Genomic DNA, 12133 nt, shown 5'->3' with positions numbered 1-12133 from the left:
ACTTTTACACTGCAACATTATGGATACTTTGAGGTTGTTAACAGATGAAAAATGAAGTGTAATCAATTCTATTATTGTATATTGTAACCTGGTATATGCAAAATTCACATTTTAAATGTATGCAAGAATGTAGCAAAGTTTCTCTGTCTAATGAGATTTTAATTTATTGCTAGTCATCTCCAAACATCTTGTGATCTCCTGTACATTAACTGAGGATGGACAACATTAAAAAAAACAATGGAGCACAGGGACGGGGGAGCGGAGATTCTGCATCATCACTTGAGACACTCAATATTTGAGTAAGGGAACTGTGCTAATGATATCTTTTATCTGAATTTAGTAAATACATTATATGAATGGTGTAGGTCTTTACCTACAACAGTTTAGAATGTCACCCCTACTAGATTTATGCTTCTCTTTCAATGCATCTCAAAATGATCTACTTCTTTTGCACACAAAGGAAAGGAAACTGCATAAATAATTACATGTTTAGAGTCCCCTGGCCAGCTGAACAAACAGAGAGCAAATCCAGAATAATATTAATCGAGTGAAACAATATTACTTTATGGAAGTTTTTTTATAAGCAGGAATTATTGGTGAGCAAATACTCATGAATCCTCTGCATTTTGCCAGAACTCTTTCTACTACATAAAGTTTTATTAAAACAGGTTGACAGGAGAGATTATCGATGGTAGAAGTCAGTAAGGACAGGCACAAATGTTCATTTTCACATCTTTTAGAACTTTTCAACAAGAGAAATGGTAAATTCTCGAGGGAATCTGTCCTTGCTGCAGGAAAGGGGAGACAACAGCTGTCCTGATCTGTTGCTGACTTGTCCCCCTTCCACACTTCTGTTGCTTAAATCCAGAGCAGACTAGCTATCCCAGGTCTCACTGTCACACTTAAACCCAAGATCCTGATGGCTCTATGCAACTCCAAGGCCTATGGACTGTGCAGGTCCTAGACTGAATGAGAAGATCCCAAGTCTCACCACAAAAGCTCAGATTTCCCAGTTAATCCATCCCCCTGATCACAAAACAGGCTGATGCTTAAATTTGCAGGAAAGGCATTTGCAGGATTTGCACCTCATCTCTCCCAAAGACTGCATTGTTGGGAGACTGAACTGCCACTTCCCAATAATTCTAACCCCATCAAGTGGAATCTAAACCTGCTGCCCGTGCACCATGACCAAAGTTGTCAGCCAGTAACCATAAATTAATATGACTGTGATATGAATGCTCCTATTGTGTAGTTTGTGCCCTCACAACATAACCTGTGCAATTGCTTCAAATCTGAACTAGTACCCACACAAATCATTGTACCTTTACAACTGCCCAAAAGTATCCCACCCCGACATGAACTGAAAACAGGAAACCTGACCTCACCTTGCAGCATCAGAGGGTTGAGTATGAAGAGGCCTGCTTCCATCAAGCACTTTATTATTAGATAGACATCTGGGATAAAAAATGTACAGAGCAGGTACAAAATTTTTGTCCCTCCAGCAATTCCCTTGCCTGGACCTTACCAATTCCAGCCAATTTGAGAGGGAGGGAGGCTTCCACAGCTCCCTCCCTATTTATCCAGGTCCTTCCAACAATTCCCTTGCCAGGACACCTTACCAATTCCATCCAATTCTGGGGTGGTGAGGGGCTTCCACCAGTTTCCTCCCCCCCACACACACCCTTTTCATCCAGGTCCCTCCAGCAATTCCCTTGCCGGGAGCTTTCCGACCACCTCCTTCGCAGGAGGGGTTAAGGTGGACTATGATGATGGGGTGGGGCGTTGACTCCCTGCTGTACCAATCATAGGAGTCCTCAACTGCCTCCTGACTTGCTTAATTACCAAGCACCTCTCCTTAATTCCTTTTCCAGGCCATTTTTCCATTCTTTTGTGCCTTCATTTATGGAGTACCTGCACTGAACATCCACTATACAGTTAAATAAATAGTTGCGACATATGGCCTACCGCCCATCATGCTGTGCATGAACAGAGCCTACCTGAACCTGCTGTGAGGAAAGCGAAAACCCCCCACTGCACCTGGCCAATATGGTGGTAAGGGAAAAATTTCTTCCCAGCCCCGCCCCTTAGCGGGGCGGCTAGCGTAATGCCCACAGCTGATATAGCTAAACACCCGGCATATTTGTGACCTAATTAGGGAGGGAGGGTAGGTGCTGCCCAGCTTGCTCCAAGTGAATGAGGGTGGGGTCTAACCCCATGCTGACCTTTTAAAAACTCCTCAGTCCTATGTGGTGAGTCATCCACCACGGTGAATGCTTTTTCAGTAGCTTTATGTCTCCCCTCCTCCCTACAAGCCAGAAAGCATTGCCCTCTTCTCCCATCCAGCCAGACACCCACCCCTCTGCCCCGCCCTCCCTGCTTAAAGTGCGGGGCAGTGATTTTCACTGCGTAAAAGAAAACTAGTCATGATCATTGAAAGAGGAGTCAGAAATGATAGCACACATGCAATCGATAGTGAAGAATACAACGTAGTTAATGAATCTGCATATTTAGAAAGCACAATTACTGCCAACGGCCAACTCCATAAGGAACTGGAAATAAGAACTGGGAAGGCAAGTGGAGCCTTTTCAAGACTGACAAATATCTGGAAAAAAAAGGAGATTCACACAGGAACCAAGATAAAGTTATCCAATGCCTTTGTGATACCCATGTTGTTATATGCTTCTGAAACTTGGCAAACACTAGAAACCTACAATAGCAAACTTTATGCAGTCCATCAGAGATGCCTGTGAAGAATACTTAATGTCCACTGGTAGAATGTTCAGCAGACTCTAAAGACAATGATTTCAGAAAGAAGGCTAAAAGTGGTTTGGACATGTTGCATGGATATCAAAAAATAGTATTCCTAGACAAGCCCTTGATTGGATACCACCTGGTGGAAGATGGAAAAGAGGAGGACAATGATGACATTCAAAAAAACAATTGAGAAAGCTGCTACTGCCATGGAAATAGACTGTAACAGAGCAAGAAATGCGGCACTAGACAGATGGAGGTGGAAAGACTGGGTCGCCTCAAATGTCACAAGGCATAAGAGCATCCAATTAAAATAAAATAATTTCACCATTTGCACTAAGATTCCAGACATTAGTTAAACCGATATACCTACCAGGTTTAAGAAAGAAGGATGATCTACACCATACCGTGACATTTCATTTTGACATCACAAGTGGGTGGCATTTGGTAGAGTCTTCCCTTTGTCCGCTCGTCCAATCAAGAAAGGGCCCAATCCAAAGAGCCTAGCAGAGTATCAAAGTTCCAGAAATGGGGAATCAAGCCTAAGAATTCCCAAAGAGCCCCTGGGTACAGCTGAGCCCCAAATGAAAGGGAATCAAGCCAAAGGAGTCAAACAGAGTCCACACTGCATCCGAATGCCAATACATGGCAGGCAAGTCCAAAGAGCCCAGCAGACCATGCATGATCACATTCTGAACATCTGGATAATCTACTGTGTCTCATTTTCCTGTCAAGTGGATGGAGCTTGAAAGAGAAAAGACGGTTACTCACCGTAGTAACTGTTGTTCTTCGAGATGTGTTGCTCCTATCCATTCCAGTTAGGTGTGCGCGCCGCGCGTGCACGGCTCTTCGGAAGATTTTTACCCTAGCAACTCCGGCGGGCCAGCTGGGCGCCCCCTGGAGTGACGCCGCTATAGCGCAGGATATATACCCCAGCCGGCCCGTCCGCTCCTCAGTTCCTTCTTGCCGGCTACTCCGACAGTGGGGAAGGAGGGCGGGTCTGGAATGGATAGGAGCAACACATCTCGAAGAACAACAGTTACTACGGTGAGTAACCGTCTTTTCTTCTTCGAGTGATTGCTCCTAGGCATTCCAGTTAGGTGATTCCCAAGCCTTACATAGGCGGTGGGGTCGGAGTTAGATGTTGCAGAACGCAACCGCTAAGCCAGAGGCTGCAACAGCTCTGGACTCCGGGACCAATGAGGCAAAGGTGTGGACCGAGGACCAGATAGGTGTACAACACATCCCCCGAAAGGGAATGCGAGCCAGGAAGACAGCCGAGAAGCGTGAGCCCTGGCGGAATGTGCAGCAGTGTGGCTCTATGGAACATGGGCCAAAACAGAAGAGGTGCAGATGCACAACGTCATTGAAGATGAAATCCTCTAGGAGGAGACAGGTATGCCCTTCGTCCGGTATGCCGGTACGATGAAGGTTTTGGGGGCGTTACGAGAGGGCTCTGTCCGATAGATATAGATTGCGGACGCCCTACAGATGTCGAAGGAGGGCAACCATTGCTCTCCTTACAAAGAGAGTGGCTTCGGAAAGAAGATCGGAAGGAAGATATCCTGGTAGATATAAAAGGCCGACACCTCCTTAGGGAGGCAGGTCGGACGTGGTAATAACTGCCCTTGTCCTTGAGGAACACAGTATACCTTGGGCCTAGTGTGAGAGTCTGAAGCTCGGAGACTCGTGTGGCCGCAGGAAAGGCTACAGGAAACTGTCTTGCAGGACAGTTATGTCAACGAGCATGTAGACATTGGCTCGAATAGGGCAGTCATAAAACTGGTTAGAACCAGATTGAAGAGCCAGGTTTATGGCGGGGCCCCACGGGGGGGGGGGAGGTGCATAAACGCTCCAAGCCCTGAGGAACCAGATGGAATGGAGCGGGATCTCGGCGGGAGAAACCTTGCACGTATCGGAGCAGCATGAGAAACGCTTCCACTCGGCCAGATACTTAAACCGAATGGATGATTTTATACCACCCCGGAGAATCCCGGAGAACCGAGGTCGAACAACGTAGCTCGGATCGGTTTAGCCACGCAGGAGTCCTGCTGTGAGGTGCAGGGATTACAAGAGCGGGTGGTGAAGGTTGCCGTGATTCCATGTCATGGGGTCTGTGCCAAGAGGGTTGCTACCGACAGGTGTAGCAACATGGTGTGCCAGTGCTGCCCAGGTTACACTGGAGCGATCCTGATCAGGGGCGCTCTGTTCCTGCGGAGTTTGAGCAGGACCTTGTGAACCAGCGGGGACAGTGGAAAGTGTACGGTAGATGGCTGATCCACGGCCTCAGGAAAATCCTCCAAGACCGAGCCTGGGGAGAGGCCTTGGAACGAGGTGAATTTCTCTCTCTCTTTCCGTTCTCGCGAGAGCGAGGAGGGCTATGCGGGGAAAGACCCACTTCTGGAAAACGGAATAGATAGAGACGGGAGGAAACCACCACTTGTGAGACAGGAAGGATCTGCTGAAGCGATCCGCCCACTGAATCGCCTGGTACACAAGGCAGACTGCTCTCAGCTCTCGGACATTAATGTGTAAGGCCAGCTCTTGCGCTGACCGAAGGCCGTGAGTGCGAAACTACGCCAGGTGCGCACCCAGCGAGAGATGGGCTGTCTGTCATGAGGGACCCCGAGGGGTGAATGAAACAGCATCCCCGGATACACCGGGGAGGACGCTGACTCCCGGTGGAGGGAGCCTAGGCTGCTCGGGGGGAACGAGCCGACCACGAGTATGGCATCTCTGCCTGGGTGGCACACCCAGGTGAGCCACGATTGAAGTGAACAGAGGCGAAGCCTGGCATGTTTGGTTGCAAACGTGTAGACAGCCACGTGACTCAGGAAACGTAGGCAAGTGCGAGTCCAAGTTGGCGGGAAGGTCCATACACCTTATACAACTGTTACCCTCGCCTGAAACCAAGGCTGAGGTAAGCAGGCTCTGGCGAGTCTGGAGTCCAGGACGGCCCCAATGAATTCCCTTCCCTGAATGGGAATCAGAGTGGATTTTACTATTGATCATCAGGCCTAGACACAGGAATAGGTTCGTGTCGATGCCCACATGACTGGTACTTTGGGCCCGGTGGTTCTTCGAATGAGCCACTCGTCTAGATACAGAGAACGTGTATGCGACGGTGGCGAAGAAAGGCGTCGACTACAGCCATGCACTTTGAACACCCCTGGGCGGTATAGAGGCCAACCGGGAGGGCCGTATACTGGGAATAACGATGGTAGGCCCCAAACCGAGGGTACCTTCTGTGTGGAAGAGAAATGGCGACGTGAAAACACGCGCCCTTCATATCGAGGGCAGCGTACCAGTCTCCGGGATCCCAGGATGGGATGACGGTCGCCCTGGGTACCATGCGGAACTCTGCATCGTGACTTGTTGAGTTCCCGCAGGTCTAGGGCAGGTCTGAGACCTCCCTTCGCCTAGGGGATTAGGTTTCGCCCTTAGGTATCTCCTGTATAGCTCCGATGAAGAGGAGCGTCCGCACCTCTTGCCAGAGGAATCGCTCGTGAGAGGGGTCCCCAGGAGGGGCGAGGATGGGTAGGCTTTTGCCCCATTGGTGGTTAGAAGGACCCTAATTCCGGCTCCTTTGGGGTGCGGATTGATGGCCACGACCGTGTAAGCCACGCCCGCTGGCCAAATCCTGACTTTGTCAAGGCGCAGGGAAAGAGCGGAGGTTGGGGACGGAAACGTCGGCGCTGAATCACCGGCGTGTGCATGCCGAGAGAGAGAGAGCAAAGTGACCCTGCTGCCCTTTAGGTTCTGCAGCCTAGGGCCAGTGTTTTCAGAGAACAGGCCTGTGCCATTGAAGGGCAAGACCTGTATAGTGTGCCGCAGCTGCGAGGGAAGGCTCGATAACTGGAGCCATGAAACGCGCCGCGTGGCAACACCTGAGGCCAGAGTCATGGCAGCGGAGTCAGCTGCGTCCAACGAGGCCTGGAGGGAAGCTCTCTCCAGCTCCGTCCTTTGCTGCAGGAGGGCCTCGAACTCTTGACGGGAGTTCCGAAGAACCGACTCTGTAAATTTGCCCACTGCCACCCACAGTAGCGGATAAGCAGGGCTTGCTGGTTTGCTACACGAAGTTGCAGGGCCCCCTCCGGGTACATCTTACGGCCCAGTTAAGACCACACGCCAGCCTCTTTGGATTTAGGGGCTGGTCGCATTTCGATTAGAGGAGGGCCGGAGGGGTATGTTCCTGCCCCCGCCTCATCTGGGGAGGAGGAAGAAGAAAGGCCAGGGACAAGCGGGTCCTGTGTGGGCTCGAGCTCCTGGACGAACGCTGATCCGGTGGGATCTGGGAGCCCGGTGCCGAACCGGGGGTTGCTCTGTACCGGTCGGACGGGGACGACTAATTGTCACCTCTGGCACCCAGAGCTCCAAGGGAACGGAGCGAGATGGGGTCCCCAGTACACCTCTGGCGTGGGAGTACACTCAAGGCGTCCAGAATGACCACTGATAGGTCTCCTGGAAGACTCTGGAGGGCACATCGGAAAACAGAGTGCTACGCATATGAAGTGTCCGCACGGGATGACACTGATGCGTGGCTGGATGGCCCTGGAGGAGCTGAAAAGCTCTTGGTAGAGACTCCGTCTGTAACCGACGTCGCTCGATGCGGCACCGGGGATCGGTACTGGTAGACAGACCGGTACCGAGAACGGGACCTGCCACCGAAGCTGTGCCGGGCGGTCGACCGAGGGTGCGAGGCTCGATGATCAGGAGTGGCTACGAGCGTCCCGGTGCCTGGGGCTTGATCGGTACTGAGTGTCCCGGACCGGGGATCAGAATGCTGACCGGTGCCGCGAGCACTACTGGTACCAACATGGAGAACGGTGCCGAGACCTCGATCGGTGACGGGACCGAGAACATCTGCGGGACCGCGACCCTGAACGGTGCCGCTCTGCGGTGCCGAGGTAGGGTGGTTTGATCAAGGCAGGCTTGCCCATCGACTATGTAACCCCCACCGGCGGTGCCGGGAGTTGAGGCAGCGTAGATGCTGTCGTTGCAATCAGCCCCCTCGCCGTGGACACTGTCTCCCGCGTGGAGGGAATAGTGAGCTCGACCCTAACTGGCACCACGGATGCAGCTTCATAGCGAGCTCGACCACGGCCCGTACCGGGGAGCGTTCCAGCACCGGACTCGACGGCTTTTGCCTGGCCAGAGTTAATGGTGCGGGCATTGTCGGTGCCGCGGCAGACATCGGTGCTGGGCGATCCGACGGAGCAGAGCGCTCGGCTGCGGAGCAGGCGGCTCGGACACAGCTTTAGGGCGAGCTCGACCACGGTCCGTACCGGGGAGCTTTCCGGCACCGGATTCGGCGGCTCTTGCCTGGCCGGAGTTAACGGTGTGGATACTGTCGGTGCCGCGGCAGACATCGGTGCCGGGCGATCCGACTGAGCATCGCGCTCGGCTGCGGAGCAGGTGGCTCGAACGCAGCATGCTAGCGAGCTCGACCACGGTCCGTACCGGGGAGCTTACCAGCACCGGACTCGGCGGCTCTTGCCTGGCCGGAGTTAACGGTGTGGATACTGTCGGTGCCGCGGCAGACATCGGTGCCGGGCGATCCGACTGAGCATCGCGCTCGGCTGCGGAGCAGGCGGCTCGGACGCAGCTTCCAGGCGAGCTCGACCACGGTGCGTACCGGGGAGCTTTCCAGCACCGGACTCGACGGCTCTTGCCTGGCCGGAGTAACTCTTCATCCTCCAGGAGAGGGGTCCATGCCGAGGGTACATCGGTAGAGACGGTAGTGCCAGGAGGCCTTGGCGGTACCGGCGATCCGGTGCCAAGGGAGCGCGCCATGAAAACTAACTAGCGCTCGGCGCCGAGAGCGGAGGAGCAAGAGCTGCCTCCCTCAGGAGCTGTTTAAAACGAAAGCCCCGCTCCCCTTTGTTCACTGATTAAGGGCCTCACAAATGCGGCACTTATCTGTGAGGTAAGATCCCTCGAGGCACTTAGGAGAAGATTCCTTGTCGGCAGCGGCTTGTGGCCGGCCGAGCATTAGAAAACGCTGTGGACCGGGCATCGGACCCGGCACCGGGTGAGGGGAAGGGGATAAACCCCGACCCCTGCAAAATAAATACACTATACTATTCTACAAACAGAGTTAACTACAACTATAAACAGAACAAGAGAAAACTATGAGTAGCTAGGGAAGTGGAGGTCAGCTAAGCTGTGCTCCACTGTTCCAACGGCCGTCACGGGCGGAAAGAAGGAACTGAGGAGCGGACGGGCCGGCTGGGGTATATATCCTGCGCTATAGCGGCGCCACTCCAGGGGGCGCCCAGCCGGCCCGCCGGAGTTGCTAGGGTAAAAATCTTCCGAAGAGCCGTGCACGCACGGCGCGCACACCTAACTGGAATGCATAGGAGCAATCACTCAAAGAAGAAACACTGCTTCCCCTCTGCCCATCCAGGGGCAAGTTTGAATGCCTCTTAAATATCATGTACATTTTACAAGTTTGACAACAGTGCTATTTTGAAGGGTTTTTTCTATACAAAAATATATATTCTGAGTTGTAACAAAAAGATGCACCATCATCCTTCTCTCCCTCTGACCCCAAGAAGCAACTTATTCCTCATAGGAATACACGTTCAGACATACAACCAGACACATATACCAATTCAGTGCAGTCAGACATTTGCCTTGCTAATGGCCAAAGGGAGTGAAATTAACTCCTAATTCTTGATCAGACACTTGAGGGGGGTTGATTTAAGATTTCAGCTACAATGCTCTGAATAAAACCTAGTTATAAAATTTCATAGACATGTACTAAGACAACAAGCCAACACCTAACAAATTTTGCCATTCAAAATTTGAATCCTAGAAGTTAGTGAAGCAAAGAACACTGTCAACCTGAATATTTCTCAAGTGATTAATTTAAAAAACAAAAACAGTTTTTACAAGGGTTTTTATGTCACCTTGTTGTTGTTTACCAGGGTTTTTACAGCACAAAAGAAACTGATTGATATGTGTATATAATGGAAACAGTGAAACTCACTAGTCAGAAGGCAATGCCAAATGCACAAAGTAAACAAACTAAAAATTTTTTCACTAACATGTTTTCAATCTGAGATATAACTTGTAATTATATATTCTGAACAAAATTCTCAGAGAGAAATGTGATTTGTGCATTGCCAGTGTCTCTACCAAAAAGAAAAAATGCAAATAATGTTAGGGGGGGGGGGAAATCTAGCAAATGTAAAAGCCTCCAATATCATTGCCATGAGATGGAAAGGGGCTGGTTCTATGCAGGGCAGGGCAATTTATCACAACTAACCTGCTGCAAAGCAAGAGAAGAGATGGCTTAAACTGCAACATTTTTCTCTCCCCCATTCCAGAAACCAAAGATAAACTACAGTGTTTCTGATGAGCAAGGTTACCACCTTCACAGGGAAAATGAAATGCCACTATGGAAATGATCCTAGACTAGATGCCTTGACCATAAGCAATAAAGGGAATGGAAAACAGGGCCTATGCACTGAGTTAATACAGAACATTCTCTCAGCTGCAGGGTCTAACTGATCGCCATATGTGGGGCTGGGAAGGAATTTTCCCCCAGGCCAGATTGGCAGTGACGGGGAAACAGGGGGTGGGGGATTTGCCTTTCTCTGCAGTGGGTGGGTGCAGGTCACTTGCCAGGATTATCTGGGTATATTTCACTTAATCATTGGCACTGGTGCACCTCGGTCCCTCCTAATCTCTTCTCTTCCTGTGGCAGATAACAGTCTAGTCTCTGGTGGGCTGTAATACTTCGGTCTAATTTTGGTTGTTGGTTTAGTGTGTAGGTGCTACTGGTGGCCTGTGATATACAGGATGCCAGACTCCATGATCTGGTGGTCCCTTCTGGCCTTGATCTCTTTGACTATCTAAAACCAATCTTTCAGAGCCATGACAAAGAACATGGCACAATGACAGCCATATGTGGAGTTACCACACAAAAGAAACACCCCATTATCTTCGAGAGATTGACCTTTTCACTTACACTAGCCCATAATCTGCTGAAGCATAGAGGTCACACACTTCGTTTATGGGGAAGACATACGCTGATCACACTATTATATGAGCACTCCCTGCTGGCCTATTAGACATGCATCAATGGCATCCTCAAGGGTACCCTCTCCAAAGCCAGGCGGAGTGCCACAGTGTTTGTTGCAGCTAATTTAGTGGGGAGAAATAAAAAAAAACACAGAAGCCTGTAGAATAATAGGGTGGGCTTTCACATGATCTGGAAAAGGGACATTACTGGCAAAAACAGAAAAGAAAAGGAAGAGGAGGGGAAAAAAAGAGAAATTAACTTGCTGTGCAATAAACTGTTTCTCCCTATGCATTTTTGCTTATTTTACATAAAGTGTGGTTGAAAACAACTGTCAATATGTCCTATATAGTTCTATTACAACAACTCCAATATACATTGTACTTGCATAGGTTGTTCTCCTGATAATAAGTCTTTTCTTAACCCTCAGTTTTCTAACTGGAAAACACAAGCAAACAAGCAAATCAAATGTTACTTTGAAAACACTTTTTTCAGTCTCCACTTTTATGTAACAATTGATCACACACTTTGAATCTGCCCTAGAAGTCTGAACTATTAAACCTAATTATCTTCCTTATTCTCATACCATAGCACTGATCAATAATTATCCAGAATAAACTGCAGTGATCTCTAGTTCAAGTGTATTTTAACATTTAAATAGCATTCAAGACAGGTATTAGAGAGACGGTCCCTTGGGTGCCCAGAGAATTTTGCTTTTGCTAATTGAAAACAGGCATGTAGAGTGGAATGTACAAGACTGCCAACAGTCTTGCAAGGAGGCAATGCAAGTAGGAGTTATGTACTATGAATATCACGTAAACCTGTCTTCAAATTAAAGAATTATCTCTATGCAGAAAAAAATTAAGTGCTTAATTATCAACACGCTTAATTTTACACAGTTCTGACTTAAGCCAAAAACCACATCACATCCCACCCTTCTAAGAGCTTGTCAGACATAAAATAAAAAAATAAACAGAATCTGAAGACTGGAGCTCAGTTAGAGCATGTTTAAGTCTGCTTATTTTTCAACTCTCTTTTGCTATTCTGTTTTCACCTTACATTAGCAGCCTTCATCTGCCACCTTTCCTGCAACCCAAAGAGAAGGTAAAAGGGATTTTCCCAGAAACTAAGATCCTGATTAGTGCTAGTGAATAGTTTTCATTCAAAACATTTCACAATTCCACCCCCCCGACCATATTGTCTATAAAAATCTTCCATTTCAGTCTAAATGTGTCAAGTGTTCATTGAAAAAAAAAACACAAAATAAAAAAAAATCAGGTTTCAGTTTTTTGGACAAAAACCCAAAAGCTTTTAAATAAAATGTTTGACAAAAATGAAAACTTTTTTGTGGGAACA

The 12133-nt window shown here is 49.2% G+C and overlaps 1 protein-coding gene and 1 long non-coding RNA gene across 2 annotated transcripts in view; one reads left to right on the top strand and one right to left on the bottom strand.

Annotated features, from left to right (window-relative positions):
- The window catches only part of EML4 (EMAP like 4), a 262705-nt gene that overhangs the window by 178958 nt on the left and 71614 nt on the right, over nt 1-12133 (bottom strand). The window lies entirely within an intron of this gene.
- The window catches only part of LOC120400580, a 45744-nt gene that overhangs the window by 11766 nt on the left and 21845 nt on the right, over nt 1-12133 (top strand). Inside the window, exon 4 of the long non-coding RNA XR_005595901.1 lies at nt 174-299. This is a non-coding gene — a long non-coding RNA (uncharacterized LOC120400580). The remainder of the gene's footprint in view (nt 1-173; nt 300-12133) is intronic.

Source organism: Mauremys reevesii, linkage group 3, assembly GCF_016161935.1.
Source record: "Mauremys reevesii isolate NIE-2019 linkage group 3, ASM1616193v1, whole genome shotgun sequence".
NCBI lineage: Eukaryota > Metazoa > Chordata > Testudines > Geoemydidae > Mauremys > Mauremys reevesii.
This window is presented reverse-complemented; position numbering and strand designations above follow the sequence as displayed.